The following is an 18,494-nucleotide window of genomic DNA, read 5'->3' as shown; positions in this document are numbered from 1 at the left end:
AAATCATTTCTTGCATAAGTCTCAAAAGATTAGCAAACATTACACCATGACCACAAATACCACAAACCTTATTACTTAGTACATTTTTAGTTGAAGCAAGTATTTTAACCTATTTAGTTAATTTATCTATTTGCATAGTCATCGCACTATTAGTTACTACTTGATTCACTTCTACTCCTTTTGTTCTTACACTCTTGTAATGAGAATTGACTCCTAATATCTTAAAAATATCATAAACCCCATTAGCTTTCTTTTCTAACATAGTACCTCGAGCTACATTATCAAGCACACATTGATATTGTTGTGTCAACCTATCATAAAATGATTGGTTGGTTATTGGAAGTGGGTATGCATGGTGTAGGTACTGCAATAAAAGAGTTTTGAAGGGATCCTATGCTTTATGAAAAGATTCAATATCCTTTTGATAAAAATTAGAAATTTCAATTCTTAATTCTTTAGTCTTTTGATGTGAGTAAAACTTACTCATAAACCTTTCATAAACTTCACTCCAAGTTTTCAGAGAATTAGGAAGCAAAATCATTAACTAAGCCTTTGCTTTTTCTTTCAATAAATAAGAAAAGCATTTCATCCTTAATTGGTCCTTATTTAATCTAGATAATGGAAAAATATGAACTATAATATAGAATTCTCTGATAAATGTTAATTCATTCTCACTAGGCACACCATAAATTGAAAGAAGCATGTCAAAATGAATATTCTTAAGTTCATAATTCCTAGATGTATCACTTAGAAGTATGTATGAAGTAGTGTTACCTATTATAGACCGAGCATAATTCTTGATAGCCATTTGTCTTTCAGCTGCTACTTGTCTTTGTTCGTTTGCCATTATTTAAACCTTTTCTTCTAATTCTTCCTCTATCTTTTCCTCAATGTCTTTTTTGTCTAAATTTTATGGTATAAACTCACTCTCTACTTCTTGATCTTATGCTGCCTCTTTAATAGCTGATCTCAAGTTGTATGAATTTTAAGTTGATGAATCACCTTGATTTTCTTGCTAGGCATACAAAACAACAAAAAAAGTTTCAGATTTAATAACTTAAAAATTTAAAAACAAAACACAAACACATAGACTAAACGCAAAAATACAAAATAAAACTTGATAATTACTCAATTTAATAAAATTTGAATACAGTTCCCCAACAACAGCGGCGCCAAAAATTTGATGTGTCAAACTTAGTACTCTCAAGTGAAACTAATAAAGATACGTTGACAAATAAATTATTCACTAAATATAAAAATTACAAGATTCATACAAAATAAATAGGCTAAACTAAATACTAAGAAAAATTAGCCTAACGTATTTAATTTCATGATCATAGTAATCAAATAGTTAAACATAAAAGTAACTGAAAATAAAAGCTCCCTCTAAATTCAAAAATTCCTCAAGATAGAAAGATGATTGGTCCTCACTCTTACTTTCCAAAAGCATTATTTATCTTGAGAAAGTAACAAAAACCTAAAACTAAATATTTATGATGAAGAACTATAGAGAAAACTTATAGAGAGCAGAATGGTGGACAAATAATGAATAATTAGTAGTGTGTCTGGTCTCTATTAGTCATCTAAATATGTAGAGATTTCTTTTGCAGATTAATTCTTTCAACATAAGACTTCTAAAAATTATTTTTTAATAACTCTTAATTATTTTTATTTAAATAAACTAATCTATAAGTACAAAAGACTAATTCGTCTCCCTTGTGATATGCAATTTTTGGCTAGGCCTGTTAAATAGTCAGTCCACACGTTTTAGACTTGAGTTTTGATAACAACACATCTATTAGATCGATTTATAAATATTTTTTTCCATATTTTTTCTTGACTAATATTACTTGAAATTGAACAATTAAGCTTAAGTAAAATAAAAATACATATTTTTATTTTATATATATAAAATTGTATAATTAAATAATTTACAAACCAATAAAAATTAGTGATGTATTAATGGTGGAATATATTAAATAAGAATATATTCATATATATTAAATTAATAAATTGATTATATTTCTTTAAAAGGAATAGTCTATAATTTAATACAGATGAAACAGAAAGCAAAGTTATCTTTTCCGGACGAATGAAATATCTAACTCTATCTGTATTGTATTTATACTCTTTTAACCATGCAAAATTAGAATTAACCAAATACTTTTTCCATTTGTTGTAAACAACATATCAATCTTTTTCATTGAAAATGCTAAAATAGTTATGATAACATAATAGTATAAACACCTAGCATATAAAATATATTATGTAAATAATTCAGAAAAAGTCGATATATTTCAAATAAACTATAAAAAAATTATATAAATTAAATAAAAAACTCTAAACTAATAACATTGATGTTAATAGAATTTTCTAGTAGGAGATTTCTGAATATGTCAGCCTATGGGAAATGCATTTAGAGCCAGGACTACATGAGCACCAGAGTAGACTCCGAGTGTGGTCGGTGATTAAGTGGTAAACTTTGAACGACTCTTCGCTTCACCCTTTTGACTCTTGTCTCCATTTTGATTTGGACCAAGTCAATACCCTAATTGATTAAAATTTGAAGACGAAATTACACTGTTTACCTTTTCAAAAAAGAAAATGTGTCAATAGCATTTATGTTAGAAAAGTTTCAATTAATAACAGTACAGTGAAACAAAAAAAAAAAAAATCAATTAAAATCAGTTTAAGATGTAAAATTCTAAACACACAATGTATTACGTATTACAAGTTTTATATCTACTAGATCAAATTGTATTTTATATAGTTAAATATTTAGATTTATTTTAAAAATAATTAAAATTATTTATTGTAGCGTAAAAATAGCGAAATTGATGATTCGACTTTCTAGCTCTCCAATTGTAGAGCTTCTAGTCTGTCCGTATAAAGAAATAGGATCAATAGTTTAGAGATCTGATTTTCTTCTTTTCTAAACTCTTTGTCAAAGTTAGAGAAAAAGAACTCTAGATTTATCTTCTCCTGCAGCCACTAAAATCTCTACGCCGTTTTCTTCTTAAAAGACTGTATTGTTTAGTCTGTAATTAATATATATAAAAGATAAATTAGAGCTCTTTTTAAATTTTTTTTTCTCTTTTTAATAAATATATATTAATTATTTAATTTAACCCTTTAACCAAAATATAATTAATTCTAGGGCATATTACTAACAATCTCCTACTTGCACTAAAATCAATTCTACTTTCAGTGAGAGTTTCCATTAAATATGGCTAGTACTTTGCAGGTTATGCAAATTTAACTCATAAGTTGCTCCTATTTCTCTTATTGTACGTGACTTCATAGGTTCATCACTAAGCTAGCAATGAGAAACATTATGACACTTCATAAATAATAATAAGCGATATTCTCTTAATACCCTTAAAGTTCTCATAAGTCATGAGTGATACCTAGTAGTATATCATGACTATCTAAATAGTGATGAAAAGTAATCTCATGATGAACCTGTAATGGTTTAGATTAATAAATAATTAAATCATTCCATTATCCCATATTCCAATTAAGTAAGAGTCTAGGTGATGTCAGACTCATTTTGATCTAATCTAATGCATTGATCACATATGAATTACTTGACTATCAATGATTAAATAGAAACACCTTTTTCCAATAATTATTTTATTCTGGCAAGAAACTTCATTGTCAAAAACTATATATGATTGCATAGAATATATTATTTGTTCACTTTAAAGTAATGAATTTCTTATTGAATAAACATATATCTTCATATATGATTAATTAAAGTTGTTATATGCAAGCATCAGTCCATAACTAGAACTAATAAATAAGCATTAACAAATCACCCATATATAAGATAACTATGTCATCTCAGGAATAAGGATTACACATATCATCTAAGTCTCATAATAAATTATTGACAAGAAGTAAACTCTATGTAATTTATTATCAAATGCATTACTATTTAGTATACTTGCCACCCAATTATTCCCTATTACATATTTTAGTATCAGATATCAAATTTCATGAGACTCCCCATTCCATCATCATTCGTATCTCATACTAAACATGAATAACAAACAATTAGCCAGTCTTTCAGATTAGTGATGCCCAATAAAAAATTCCTACAACTGGAAACCTTGTTCATAATACTAGTGCTAAAGCATTCATTACTCATATTCTCAATTTTTTGAGAATTAATATCTTATCTAATAATATCGAACTCATCAATTAAAATATAATGTAAAGAATTAATTGAATTAAATTATAAGCTTCTCAGTAAATATTGTACAAATACACATGTTCCAAATATTGTAAATACATCACTAATAATTTTCACTAAAGCCAATCTCTACAGTATCTAAGTCTCATCCTCTCTAGGTGGTGATCTAGCTGTTGTTCAGTCATAGGCTTTGTAAGTGGTCAGTTGCATTCTCAGCTGGTATTTTTTTACACAAAGACATCTTCTCTCCTAACAATCTCTCGGATGATATGATATCGTCATGCTATATGTTTGAATTTCTTATGAGAGCTTGGCTCATTGGCTTGAGCTATTTATTATGACAAATGTACTCTATATAAAATGGTTAGGACCACTTCTAGTTTTAAATCAAACTTTTTAATCCAAAAAGCTTGCTTTGCTTCATCTAATGCTGCAATATACTCCGCCTTTGTAGTGGAGTCATCTATGGTTTCCTATTTGGAACTCTTCTAGCTCACAGCTCCTCCATTGAAAATAAACACTTGGCCTAAGATAGACTTTTTATCATCCATATCTGATTGGAAATCAGAATCAATGAAGTCTTCTAGAGTCAAGTTACCCTCTCCATAAAATAAACTTAAATCCTTAGTTCTTCTCAAGTACTTAAAAAGGTTTATTTTTTTATTTTTTTTTACAGTTGTCTAGTGATCTTCTCTAGTAGTAGAATAAAACCTACTAGTCAAACGAACAACATAGGCAATATCTGCCTTGTACATAACATAGCATATATTAAGCTCCCAATAACTGAAGCATATGGACTTTGGCCTTTCTCTTTCTTTAGGAGTCTTTGGAGACATCCCTTTAGAAAGATGAATACAATGCCTAACTAGTAAAGTCCTTTCTTAGAATCAAGCATGTTAAATCTCTTCAACAACTTTTTTAAGTATAGTCTTTTGAATAAACCTGTAGTCTTTTTCGCTCTATTCTTATAGATTCGAATTCCTAGAATATAGGTTGCTTCTCCTAAATGTTTCATGTAAAAAGTAATAGACAACTAAACTTTGACTAATGTGAGCATTGCTGATGTCATTGCCTATTAATAAAATATTATTTATATACAAGACTAGAAAAATGATTGCACTCCTACTAGTCTTCTTGTAAACACAAGGCTCATCTTCATTTTTATGAAGTCAAAGATTCTATTGCTTTATCAAAATGATAATTCCAACTTCTTGAGGCTTGCTTAAGCTTGCACACTTTATGAGACCCACCCTTTGATTCAAAACCTTTGGGTTGTTCTGTATATATATCTTCCTCAATGTATCCATTAAGGAAAGTAATATTGCTATCCATTCACCAAACTTCATTATCATATTGTGCAGCAATGACCAATAGAATTCTAGTGGATTTCAACATGGCTACTGGCAAAAATGTTTTCTCATAGTCAATGCCTTGTCTTTGACTATATCATTTCTCTACCATCCTGGCTTTTAAGGTCTCAATCTTCCCATCTGAACCAAATTTTCTCTTGCATACTTGTTAATTCCTAATAGATATTATACCTTCGGGTGGATTTACAAGTTTCCAAACTTGATTCTGATACATTGAATCCATTTTAGAGTCCATGGCCTCCAACCATTTTGATGAGTCCATTTTTGATATAGCTTTCTCATAGGTAGTAGGGTCATCTAATGACAATCTTCTGCATGAATGAATAACTCTTGCATACCCTCATACATAAAATCTAATCTCTGTGGCACTCGAGATACTCTACTTGACCTACGTGGTTGTCGTGTGTTGACATTATCAATAGATATTGGATCATCATTAGACAAATGTGCCTCAAATTTTTCAATTTGTTATTCACTTGATATTCCATCAAATTCCATTTTTCTACTCATGTCTCCATCTTGAATAAACTCTTTTTCAAGAAAGCCGACATCTCTATTGATAATAACTCTTTGATCATTAAGTAGATAGAAATAATATCTAATAGTTTCCTTTAGATATCCAACAAACCTTCAATCATTTCCTTCAGATATCCAACAAACCTTCAATCAACTTATTTTTCTTATAATTTGTATGTCTTAAGCTTCTTGATAGAAGCCCAACAATCCCAAATCTCAATGTGCTTAAGAATTAGAGTCCTACTAATCCACATTTCATATGGAGCAGTAGGGACAACTTTAGAATGTACTCTATTACGAATGTAACAAGCTGTCTCCAAAGCCTACTCCCAAGATGAAGTGGGGAGGTTAGTGTAGCTCATCATAGACATACCATGTATAACGAGGTACAGTTTCTCCTTTCAGAAGCTCCATTTAACTGTGGGGTTCCTAGAGGTGTCAATTTTGAAACTATTCCTTATTCCTTAAGGAATTCACTAAATTCAGTACATAAGTATTCTCCTTTTCCATCTGATTTAAGAGTCTTAATATTTTTTCTTGTTTGTTTTTCTATTTCTACCTTGGAATTCTTTAAACTTTTTAAAAGATTTATGCTTGTGTTTCATAAAGTATACATAAGCATACCATGATTAATCATCAATAAATGTTATTAAGTAGAAATACCTTCCTCTAGCCATTACACTAAATGGTCCACATACATCACTATGTATGATATCTAAAATATCTTTATTCTTTTCCCTTTGTCTAACAAAATTCTGATCATTTTTCCTTCAAGACAAGATTCACAAGTTGGAATTAGACTTGAATCTATTGGTTTAGCATGCCCAAACTTATATGCCATACATATATATTAAATTAGATTCAAATTAAGTGATTGCATTCACAACTAAACTTTCATTAGCATGTTTTTTATCATTCAATTGTAAATAAAATAAATCATCTTGCGATAAACCAATACCAACCAATTCATTTCTAAAATGAATATTATAAACATTATCCTTAAATTTAAGAAAATAACCTTTTTCAATTATACTAGAAATAGAAATAATATTTCTATAAGCATTTGGAATAACAAGAAAATTATTCAGAATTAAAGAATAATAAGCGGGCAAGCTAATAGGTGCAGATCTAATGGCCTTAGCAGTAACTATTATTCCATTTTTAACCTATAAGACCATCTTACCCTTCTCAAGGATTCTTCTACTTTCTAGATCCTGCACAAATGCACATATATTGGGTGAAACACCTGAATTCAAAATCTAAGAAGATAATGAGCAATTAGAAGAATCTGTGTAGCAAGACATGCATATTATCTCAAGGTACATCCTTTACCTTACCCTTGACCTTCAAGAATTTAAGATACTTTGCACAATTCCTCTTCTAATGACCTTCTTAGTTGTAAAAGAAACAGTTCCCTTTGCCATTTGTTTTGGCATTGCCCTTGATAATCCTCCAGAAGGCTTTAGGTGAGAAGCAATGCCATTTCCCTTGTTCTTCTTCTTTCCCTTTTTAGAGGAACCAATAGCTGAAGTATGGACAAGGACAGTCTCCTTACCCTTTACCCTTCATAGCTCCAGATATTGTGGTTAACATGTTTAGAAGCTCAAGAAGAGAGAACTCTATCTTGTTCATATGGAAGCTCATAATGAACTATGAGAATGATTTTAGGACTAAAGAACCAAATTCGTTTGTAGATCCCCATCCATGCTAAATTTTAAGTTCTTAAATTCCTCAATATGAACATGAACCGCAACATTATCACCCTTAGACATTCTGGACCTAAACAACTGCTTTGATATCTCATATCTAGCAGTCATACTTGTCTAATCATCTAAGTCTTTTAAATGATGAATTAAATTTACAGCTTCCTTCATCTTATCATGTTGCCTTTGCAGTTTTAAACTCATAAATACCATGATATAATAGGTAGCTTGGGTATCACCATCTTTCCACTTTTCTACAGTATCTCTCTCATCTTCGCTTGCCTCTTCTTGCAGAAAAGGCACATGAGTATCCAAAATATATTAAATCCTCTCAAATTTGAGAACAATTCTCAATTTTTTAAGGCACTCTACAAAATCTATCATTGAGTAGGTTACTTGTTTCGTTGTTGTCACGGTGACTACAAAAAATAACAAAAATTAATTATTTATCAGTATTATGCAACACTAACATGATTTTAGTCTTTAAATCAAACTAGTATCCTCACTAATTTGGCGCCACTCACACTTCTAAAATGAGTAACATAAATTCTAATTGGGTTGGATTTTTTAGTAAGATTGGATTATAAAATTTTAACATACCTAAGGTTCATGTGCCAATTTTGGTATACTAGAATTTAGTAAATAACTCTTATTTTTATTACGCACCATCCAATCTAACCTTTCAGGCTCCTAGTACATTGGGCCTCAAGTTCATGTCATTCTTAGCTTATTATACATAGTTAAGTTTTATCCATTATTCAGTAAACGTATGTACACTTTATTAATTCTCTCATGTTCAAAGCTATTTTGAGAATTAATAAATGTATATATTTTAAAACATCTCATGCTTAAGATTATTAAAGATATCTCTTATGACTTTATTTTTCCTATATTTTCATTAGCCAATAATATAAATCATAAAAATCTTTTGTAATTTTGCATAGTGGAGAGGCTTGATATAATTTCACAAATTATATGATTTGCCAACTTAATATTTACTCTGGAAGATTTTGTGTCTTTATTATTAGGTCTCACTTTTCACATAATCCATTGTCAATATATATATCACATACATACATGAACATAGATAAATAAAGTTAAATGTTTAACTAAAATATAATTAATGCTAGGGCATAATACTAATAATTCATACTATATGTTTTTAATATTTACAATTTTACTTGGATGAATTACCTAAAAATACCCAACACATTTTATCATTTTTATCAAATATCATACAAATCATTATTTGTTAAATTTTATTCAAAAAAACAAGATCTAGGAAATAGAAGGAAATAGTAAGCAGTGAAGATTTAGATCTAAGTTCGTGGCGTTGTAGCCAGATTCACGCTTTCAGCAGCCTGTGGGAGCTTTAAACGCTCTTGCAGAATCTGTTTTCCAGCCTATAAACTTATAGATCTGAAAATAAATTTGGACAGAAACAATCAGCAAGTTTCTGATGTGCAGGATCCTCTTACGAGGCAAGCACAGAGCATACGCTTGATGAAAGAAACAGGGAAGAAGAAGATAGACAAAGAAATAAACTTTGAATGCTTTATTGATAATAACAGGCTTTGAACATAAACATATAAACAACTTTGAAAGCTTTAAACAAACATACAACTTTGTAAAATTTTGAAACAAGAAGAATATAGACTTACAAGAGGAGTTACAAGATTTCTCTCTCTCTCACTCACTCTTTTCACTCTAATTTCTTCTGTGAGAACTAGATAACAGAAGAGCTTCTCTTTCTCTTCTAAGTTCTTCTAAGTTATAAGTTCTGAGGGATGAAGAAGGAGGACTCCTCTATATATAGAGGTCTTGGAGCTTTGGATACTTGTCACGGGCTTTGGATGCTTTGCTTAGTGGAGTAGAAATGATTCTACTTGTTTTTGGAGTCTTGTGGAGATGCTTCACATGCTTTGGAGTCTTTTGATAATGCCAACCGCCTTTTGAGAAAGTTGTCGGCCATGCTTTGAAGGAATCTTTTGCTTTTTTGACTTTTCTTTTTCTTTTGTCTTTTATCTTTTTCTTTTCTTTTCTTTTCTTTTTCTTTTTTCTTTTTTCTTTTTCTTTTTCTTTTTCTGGGCCTTAGTGTGGGCTTTTTGTCTCAACACAAATAACCTTGGGCTACCATTTCTGGTTTTTAACCCATGGGCTTTTAAAGAAGGAGATAATATTTATGAGATTTTGAGTATCCCATAACAATCGTCTCATTGGATCATCCAAATCGAATCATGCTCGGAAGAGGATGATGAAGAGGCTTTGGATTTGCCTTTAGAAGAAGTCATCTCGGACCTGTTTTATAAGTTGTAGGAAATCTTCTTGGTTTGAAGCTTTGGAAGGAGAAAAGACTTACGTGCCAAGAACGTTGTTTGTTCTTTAGGAGGCAAGAAGCTATGTTTGGTCAAGAAGTTTTGAGCGGCTTTTAGGGACGATTTGTCTTGGTGGTTGAATTTGTCCCACCATTTTACTTTGAATCGACGGATAAGTGTAATCCCACCATCGGGCAGTTGAAGTGAAAGTACCATACACATACCCAGGGTAAAAAGAAATTTGAACAGGAAAGGAGAAGGCGGGGAAAACGCTTTTCCATGGAATTTGGTTTGTAATTTGCTTTGAAGAGATTGAGCAGGGGTAAGACATCGGAATAAGAGTCTCGGGGCATTCAAGGGATTTTGGAGGTTTGGATATTGGTGTCGAAGTAGAATAGCCGGAGTGGCTTCTTCCTTCGTTTTGGATAAGAAAGGTATTGAACCGGGCTTCTGGTAATCCCGATAGGAGAAAGAGGTGTTTAGATTTGAAGGGTAGGTTCTTTTTAGAGAGGTAGGGAAGGAGCGAGGAGAGTGTAAATCCATACCCCAATCGGACGGGTGAAGGATTCTTTGGATTGTGCATGTTGAATATGCGAGGGTCTTTATGGGCTTTGTCTTTTTGAAATGCTTGAATTTGGCTGAACCGGTAACCTCAAGGATTGGTAATAAGCCCGAGGCTTTGAAATATTCCAGGGTTTAAAAAACCAACCTGGAGGGAAAATCTTTGAAACCAATTTTGAGGGGCTTTCTATGCAGAATCCTTCCTCAATGGTTAAAACATTTTGAAAAATAGGTTTTTCCAAATACTCATTTGATTTAAAACGTTTTGATTGCGTCAAAACAATCTCCTGAGAGTTTGGCTTTGAAAAACTATTTGAGTTTTGAGATAGATTTGGAGGGAAAATCTCTATCTCGGTATTTTGAAAAGGGATAGATAGTATACCTTTACCCTTTGTAGAGGAAGAGGACGACTTTGGAGTCGCTTCTGGCTTTGGAATAATTTGCTTTGTAGATGGTTCAGACAGGGATTGAACCATTTGTCTTTTGTATTCTTCCACCCTTTGAATGAATTCGGTCTTCTTTGAGCAAGCCATTCCCCGAATTTGTTTGGCTTGTTCGGCTTTGAAAGGATCCATTTGTTGTTGAACTGGATCCGGTTGATTAATTTCTTCTTGGATTATCTCAGTCCAAGTCCTGATGGGCTTTGAAGTTGAAGGGAGAACTTCCTTCACTGGGCTTTGAAATTGGGCCGGTTTTGGAACTAGCCGTGGACTTTTCTTCTTTGGACTTCGATTTTCTTGGCATTTTGTATCACTCCTTTACCCTTTGTAAGAACTCTCTGGTTAGAAAGTCAGGAATAGAATTTGATTCTCCTCGAATAAATTCAATCTCAAAATTAAAAACAGATAAGATAGCTTGCCAATGTTTGAAGCTATATTTTGAACATCTTTTTGCAAAACTTCTTTTGCAGACTTGCAATCAATCCTTAAAAGAAATTTTTGATTTAAAAGATCGCTTTGAAATTTAGAAATACAGAGAACTATCGAAAGGATTTCCTTTTTGATTTAAAAGATCGCTTTGAAATTTAGAAATACAGAGAACTATCGAAAGGATTTCCTTTTGATAGTAGAATAATTCTTTTCGTATCATTCCGGTGTGAGTAAACTGGACAATACATTCTTTGGAATTTTGAACTTGCTTTAGAATCCCACCATATCCTAACTCCGATGCATCCGTTTCTACAATCTTAAATGCGGAAGGATCAATTTAGATCGGTGCAAGGAATTTCTAAAACTTGTTTTTAATGCTTTGGACAATCTTTGTATCTTTGATCGGACCAAGGAGGAGGGTTTTTCCTTAGCCTATCATGCGAGAGCTTTGCAAGACAGTTTAAATTAGGATAAAAATCCATGACATAATTTAAACTACCAAGAAATCTTTGAAGTCGGGTTTTTCCAAAATTTTATCCGGAAACTTTGGAAGTGAATGCAAGGGATCTCTCAATTGGAGTAATTGTACCCCGAGAGATGTAATGACCAAGAAATCTAATTTCGTTTGAAAAGAGATATCTTAGACTTTGAAACCACTAAACCATTTTTCTTAACAACATAGAAAAACGTTTCTAGGTGTTTAAAATGTCATTCAATGGAATTTGAAAAGATTAAAACATCATCTATGTAGACAATGCGAACTTTGAAAATGGATTAAAAATGTCATTCATGATTTCTGAAATTCGGAAGGGCATTTTTAATCCAAAAGGCATGACATTCCACTCATATTTACCGAATGGAATTTGTAAATGCCGTTTTGTAACGATCTTTGGATCAATCCGGATTTGCCAAAATCCTGATTTCATGTCAAACTTTGAAAAGATGAATGCAGAATGCAGTTTTTGTAAAAGATCTTTCTTATTTGGAATAGGATACCTAATCCACTTAAGAGCTTTGTTCAGGGGTTTGTAGTTGATCACTAGCCTAGGAGTTCCTCTTTCTATCTCGCTATTCTTATTGACATAGAAAGCTGCACAAGACCAAGGTGATCTAGACTTTGAAATTAAACCTTTAGACTCAAGATCTTTAATCTCTAATCATAGAATGGCTTTCTAAAGACTCATTCATCTGAATGGGTCTGGCTTTAGTAGGGACTTGCTTATCTGAAAAATCGTTTTCATATGGCAAATCTACCATATGTTGCTTTCGATTCCAAAAAGCATTTGGAAGATCAGAACAGAGTTCATTCTCAATCTTCATTTGAAAATCAGAAATTTTTCTTTGAATAATATCTTTTTGCAGTTGATCTAGGATTCTCTTTAAACCCACATCTTGTTGAAGATGAGAAAGATGGGTCTGTTTACCTTTGATCAAAGCATTGATTTCAAAATTGTAAATGGAATGTGCTTTGATAAGATTCAAATTTCTCTTTTTTGGTTTTTCTAGAAAAGGAAAAACAATCTTTGAATCTTTAGCTTTGAAAATGATTCCAGCAGTTGTCACTTTGAAGGGAGTTATCAAATTGATAAACGGAGTCCCTAAGATAACAGTTTGCTGAAGATCCTTTGTAAGAATAAAAATATTTTTTAAAGCAATGTTATTATTAAGAATTGCGGCTTCAGTTTTACCAGCAATCTTAATCTTTGAAGAATTGGCTGAAGTCAGCCTTTCTTTGGTTTCTTGATGAAACCTCTTAGGAACCAGTTCGCAGTTGATACAATTGAGGTCTGCTCCTGTATCAAACAACGCGATGGTTTCTATCTGGAAATCACCAAGGAAAACAAGCTTTATTTGAATCAAATATTTTCTTGAAGTAATTTCCTTTAAAACATTGATAAAGTTTTCAGGAACATTTTCAGAAACTTCAAGGTTTTGAAAATCATTTTCCTCATCAGAATCAGAATCACTATTCTGTTTGAGGATCAGGCTTTGAAGCAAAACAAAATCATTTTGTTGTTTTTCTTTCAACTCTTTGAGTTCTGTTTTGATGGTTTTAATCTCCTTCTGGAGTTCCTGAACAGTAGGAAGAGGGTTTTTCAACTTCTTCCCTTTGTTCAAAATCATAGTAAGATCATAAGTATTCTTACTAGAAGAAGGAACCAGAGATTCAGTTTTTAAAATCTCTTTTAAAACCTGCTTTTGAATAAGTGGATCACTAATATGCTTTACAGCCTCAAGAAGAGCTTCTTGTTGCCTAGTGAGCATATTAATGTTCTTTGAAGAGCTCTCCGAACAATCAGTTGAGGTTTTGATTTCATCGATTTAAAATTCTTCCTCAACGTTTGAGAACTCGATTCGGATGAATCAACTAGAAGAGCAGAAATCTTTTGCAAAACTTCTTCTTCTATTTGAAGCTCAAGAAGTCTTTTGGAAAACTTACAATACTTCGAAGTATGGCCTTTCTTACCACATTTAAAGCATGTAATTTTTGAAAAATCTTTTTTAGAATCTTTCTTTGGAAATTTAGAATGAAATTTGGAAGAAGATGGTTTTCTATAGAAATTCTCCTTGCTTTTAGAAGGCTTTCTATATTTGGAAAATCGCTTCTTTTTGAAAGACTTTGAATAAGAATCAACTTTGCATTTCCCTTTGCAACTAGACACGGGCTCTATTGGGTTGTACTCAAATCAAGCTACGGAAACTACCTAGTTCCTGCCTAGTCTTTTTCATCTCCCATTTGAAGCTTAAGGTCATGACAAATCTTTAAACCTTCTTTCTAGGTTAGACTAACTAACTCACCATAAGTGTAGAAATCATAAGGGATTTGACCGTTATGGGCTTCTCTTATGGTATTCCTAACTCTTTCACCTAAAATCTTAGGTAAACCGGCTAAGAACTTTTCTTTCCAAAAGGTTGGCTAGAATCTTCCCTAAGCATGACTCTGGTTAGGAAAGTGTCTTTGTAACTTTGGAAGTTGCTAAGCTTCTTGGGGTAAGGTTACTAAGGAGCTCGGCATTTTGTCTTTGAGAGAAGGGTCTCCTATGAAATGAAGAGAAATAGTGAGGATTAGAGTTGACACCGCATCCTCAATTGGATTTCCTATTTCATCTAGAATGGGAGTTCCTTCACCGTGGTTTGGATAGCACCTAGGATTTGGAGTTCTTTGTGCTTGAGTGAGATAATAATCCCACCATCCTTGCTTCGGCTAGAAAATCCGGTATCGGGGAGCTCAAAGAATGGCTCTATCGGAGGTACCACTTTGGGTTTTGTAGGCATTGGTACCATGGTCATCATTGCAAGAGACCAAGGATGTTGTACTCGGACATTCCATCTATATTCCATTCATAGACGGAGGAGGCATTGAATCTAGACTGGGTTAGGATGTTGTTCCTATTTTCAATTCCTAGATCTGGAGCAGTACTCCTAGGAGTATTCCAGGTTAATCTAGGGGCTTGGATTCCTAATCTGTTGATGTTGAAGGGTTTTGGAATGGGGCTTTCAAGCCCTGAATCATCGGATTCATCGCTTTGGGCTTGTCCTATTGCACTGATATTCCTACTGCTTTGAGGAGTATCTGGCACTAGATTTTTGGATGACTCAGAGGTTGCTAATCTACTCAGCTGTTCTCTGACTGCTTTGGCAAACTCAGTTTGCTTTTGGAAATGGTCTTGGCTCGGCTTTGTAAGCTGATAAGGCTTAAAAACTGGGTTTTTAAGCTTTTCTGACTGGTTCGACTCTCTTGGTTGACCAATACTGGGGATTGGAGATGTCACCACTACAGGGGGCTTTTGAATCTGGTTTTCTATTCTAACCAGTTGCTTTCCTATAGTGTTTAGACAGGTGTTCGAATAATTGTTCTGTTGAACAATATTCTTGACATTCTTTTCAAGGTCTTCGCCTATCAGTTTGTAAGGTGTTGCCTCTATCTCACTTTCTCTATAAGGAATGGTTATCTTCCTAAGGGGAGGATGTTCAGACTGGACAGTTAGGTTTTCTCCTACCTTCCACTCAGTGGCTTTGTTCCTTACTGTGACAGGACTAATGGACTTATCCTTAAAGGGATAAAGGATGCCATTTTCTTTGCAGTAAATTTGAAACCAATCAAAAAATTTGATTTGGGCTTTGTTTTGAATGCAAAATTGATAGTATTTTTCCTGAATACTATCTTTCTCTTTTAAAAAATTCTTAAAAAACCAAAGTTTCTTAAGATGGTTTTTCTTTGAATAGAAATCTTCATGCAAGAGTTTTTTATCAATTTCAAACTCTTTTGAAATCATGTTGATCTCTGCTTCAAGGTTTTGGGTAATGGCCGATTTGATGGTGATGGTGAAGATGGGCAGAGGGTTATCTCTATATCTTCGTCATCATTCTTTGACTGTAGTGCAGGGATGTTGCTTTGGTAATCAACATTCCTGGAGTGTTTTTGGAATATCAGATGTTGAAAATCTGGGTTGAGTTTGAGATGGAATTGGTTCTTTGTAAGGAGCATAGATAACTGAAGGAATTTTGGATACCCTTCCAATATCTATGGTCGAGGTTGAAGAACCATCATCGGAAAATCTAGAGGAAGTTGACTTTCCGGTTGAATGTGATCTTTACCTTTCCATCTGGATATTGGGCTATGTGTTTAAGGTTTGTGTTTGGTTCTGTTTGCTTTGGAGAAGTAGGTTGGGTTGCACCTTCAAGGATCCATTCTTCTAGAAGTGTAATGTCTTTCCATTGAATGGTCTTTGGAATAGTTGCGTTGGATTTGGATAGATCATTTGTAGGAACAGTGTTTCTCCTTTTGGTGAGTGAAGCTTGTGTTTGGAACCAAAGGCAGAAATCATAGCTTTGTAATGAATTTTGAAAATTAATGCTATCGGAATAGATCCTTCAAGCATTTTGTAATTGTGAGTTTTGATTTGAAGAACGATGCTCTTTAAAACATTTTTATCGTTTAAAGAAATCGTGATATTTGGAAAACAATTGAAAGAAATAGGTCCTTTATTGAGGCTCGACTCAACAGTACCTAACAGGGAATCATAGAAATTTGTAAACCTAGCATCCCTAAGGACGGCTAATATGAAAGTATCTAGACCTTCTCTGGTAAGGGGCTTAATACCTACCTGGACTAGACCTATGTGGATATACTTATAATCCTTTTCCATATGCTTTTGGAGGGTCTTTGGATTTAAGAGATAAATCTCTTCAAAAGGCTTTGAAATTTGGATATCTCTTTCTTCAGTTTTGATTGTAAAATCAGTCTTGAAGAGAGGGAACTTTGAAAACTCATAAATTTGTTTCTTTTGGACTTTGGGTATTTCCCAATCGTCAATATGCTTTGAAAAATCTTCAATAGTGATTTCTTCACTATTTACTAGACCTTTGTACCTCGATGATTCGGAGGCGGAAGAATTTGAGAAAGAAGAAGATCTACGGAAGAAAGGTTCTAAATTCATTTTAACCTAAACCAAAATAACTTTCTAGACAAGCACGGACCTCTCGACCATAAAATGAAGAACTTGCCTATAGGAAACCTGATGCAGTCTAAAATGAATGTAAAATCTTTATAATGTAGATATGCTTCTAATCCCGGAACCCAAAAGGCTCTGATACCAAATTAGAACAAGATCTAGGAAATAGAAGGAAATAATAAGCAGTGAAGATTTAGATCTAAGTTCGTAACTGATTCACGCTTTAAGCGACTGTGGGAGCTTTAAATGCTCTGAGAATCATTTTCCGTACCTATAAACTTATAGATCTGAAAATAAATTTGAACAGAAAGAATCAGCAAGTTTCTGATGTGCAGGATCCTCTTAGTATAAGAACTACTTTATGGATAATAGACCAATCATAGGCCGAATATACATGGCCTGTTAGTGCTTAATTAATTAATCTTTAGTTAGGCCAAATATATATAAGCTTAAGCCCATGGTTCAAGCCTTATTTTAATCTTCATTTATAGCTTATTTATGTGTGACCCAAAAGGTTTCCAACATGTTGGTAATGAATATATTTATGAATCAAATTCCTTTTATTCAATATTAATTATTAATTAACTTAATCCATATTATATCAAGATTCGCATCCAGCAAGACATCATGACCACCCAAATGTATAGGAATGATTTTAAAGTGTTTCAATCAACCTTTGTCGAGAACAATCTTTACAATGTAATTCAATCATTTCAAAGTTCTTATATCCCAATTGATTCATAGAGTATGGATGCAAGTGTAAATCTATAATTAAACTAACCATTTTTTGTATGAATGCATATTAATATTTTGAATAAGATCTATAAAACACTTTTCATTCACACAAACTTGGCCAAGAATTTATATGTTAAAGTATATCAAGAATCATTAGGATAAGGTCTCATGAAATATTAGCTTGGGCAATGAATTATCTATTGATAACTTACCATCTTCATATGACTCTTGCTATACCTAATGACTATCCATTGAGTCCTCCATGGTTAGAAAGACACAAGATAGGATGAAAGTTTATTAAACCACTAAGGAATGAAACCATGAACCCTTAGGATGTGTGAACCTATAACTTATAAACTAGAAAATCCCTCAACAATTTAGTAAAGTCACCCAAGGGACGCCAAAACAAATTAAAAGGTGATCTTTATATTAGAACCTAAAGGAAACTAAGTCCTTTGGATCCCAACTTATGATTGCCAAAAATGATAGATCAATTCCTTTAATAAGTTTGATTGTATTCACTCAAGAACACGAGGTTCAAAGCAACAATTTTGAAAGAAAAATGTTTGATAATATTATTCATAAAACTTTTTTAATTTTGACATAGAAATTCATTTTAGGCTTTATAAGCCTCAAAAGCCCTAATCTTATCTTGGTTAGGAAACATATCTTAAAAATGATAGAGATAACTTTCCTAACTAAAAGAGATAACTAAAGACAATTCCTAATTAAGCTAAAACACATAAGTACCATCCATATCAAGCTAAGAAACCC

At 32.6% G+C, this 18,494-nt stretch overlaps 1 non-coding gene across 1 annotated transcript; it reads left to right on the top strand.

The window, feature by feature from the left end:
- Positions 1-346: 346 nt before the first annotated feature.
- LOC112535451 lies at positions 347-454 on the top strand. Its single transcript, XR_003079578.1, has one exon. It is a non-coding gene; the product is annotated as a small nucleolar RNA R71 (small nucleolar RNA).
- Positions 455-18,494: the final 18,040 nt, after the last annotated feature.

Source organism: Ricinus communis, chromosome 7 (assembly GCF_019578655.1).
Source record: "Ricinus communis isolate WT05 ecotype wild-type chromosome 7, ASM1957865v1, whole genome shotgun sequence".
In the NCBI taxonomy this organism is placed as follows: Eukaryota; Viridiplantae; Streptophyta; class Magnoliopsida; order Malpighiales; family Euphorbiaceae; genus Ricinus; species Ricinus communis.
This window is presented reverse-complemented; position numbering and strand designations above follow the sequence as displayed.